The following is a 1,292-nucleotide window of genomic DNA, read 5'->3' as shown; positions in this document are numbered from 1 at the left end:
CTCATTTCGAAGGTATTAACGAGACGATTATAATGATGTAACTTGTTAAAATAAAAATATATTCTTTAAACATGTTTTAATTGATATACGATTATGTATGTTAATTTGATAATGGTTTAAAATGAAACATTTAAAAGTAAATGACGTAAAGTAAATTAATTAATTAATTATGGGAGTATAAAATGTAAATTTAAAATTATAATTTTAAAAAAATCAGTTGTGAGAGGGTGAATGTATGTGAGGAGGTGAGTGTATGTGAGAAGAGGAGGGGGTGAAAAAGTGACCTAAAGGTAGTATAAAGGGTATTTTGGTCCTTTAGTATTTTAATATTTAAAGACTTTTGTTAAATTTGCTTAATAAGATAGTATAGATATTTGGCACAAAGTGTGTCTCACATGGCTTTTAAGGTTTTGAGGTTCATGATAGAATGATGTACCTAGTCAGGGAGTGTGGGTTTTAGTATTGAAAGCCACTTTATTCTTGTCTTCATCGCTCTATTGATGAAGAAGCTTTGGAATCTGCCTTTCAAGGATAGCAGCAGTAGTAGCAGTTGCAAGAACTGCATGAGAGATTACAAATGGAACATAGGATCTATTTTAAATGCAATAAGGGATCTCGGGATTCACACATTCTAGAAAAAGACTCATTTAATCTTTCCTAATACCGAATTTGTTCTTGCTAAATCTAGGAGGTTTAGCAAGAAAACCATTGTCAATGATAGTTAGTGCTTGTGTTTTGCAGAGCCATTTTTAAAAATAGCAAGTAAAAAGTTTTCAAGAAAGAAATGAGAACATTGCTCCCTGATACCACTTTTTGGTCCCAACAAGTGTTCTACAAGAGTTTAAATGTATAAAAGTTGTAGAAGGGGGAGGGGGTTGAATATTAACAGACAAATTTCATCTTTTATATTCGTTTATTGATATAAGAAGATCAATACAGAATTTACCGATTGTTACAGAATAAGATAAGGTAAGAAAATATAATCTAAACAATCTTTGAGAATCACTAAGCAGGTTTGCACAAGAAGATAAGAACATGATAGAAAAGAGTTTAAAGGAAGAAAAAAGTGTACCTGAGAACAAAAGTCTTCTCAGGTATTTATACTCATTGCATTAAATGCACTGCAGGGGGTTGTTGGTCCCAAAAGGGTCTACAAGAATACTAAACAGTTTGTAGAAGGGGGGGGGGGGATGAATACAAACACACTTTTCAAATTTAAAATATATATTGATAAAGAAGATCAATACAGATTTTACAAGATTGTTTGCGGAAAGATAAGTTGAGAGAAACCT

Source organism: Cynara cardunculus (assembly GCF_001531365.2).
Source record: "Cynara cardunculus var. scolymus isolate 2C chromosome LG 9, CcrdV1, whole genome shotgun sequence".
NCBI classification, from domain to species: domain Eukaryota; kingdom Viridiplantae; phylum Streptophyta; class Magnoliopsida; order Asterales; family Asteraceae; genus Cynara; species Cynara cardunculus.
The sequence above is the reverse complement of the archived record's forward strand: the minus strand, read 5'-3'. Positions refer to the sequence as shown.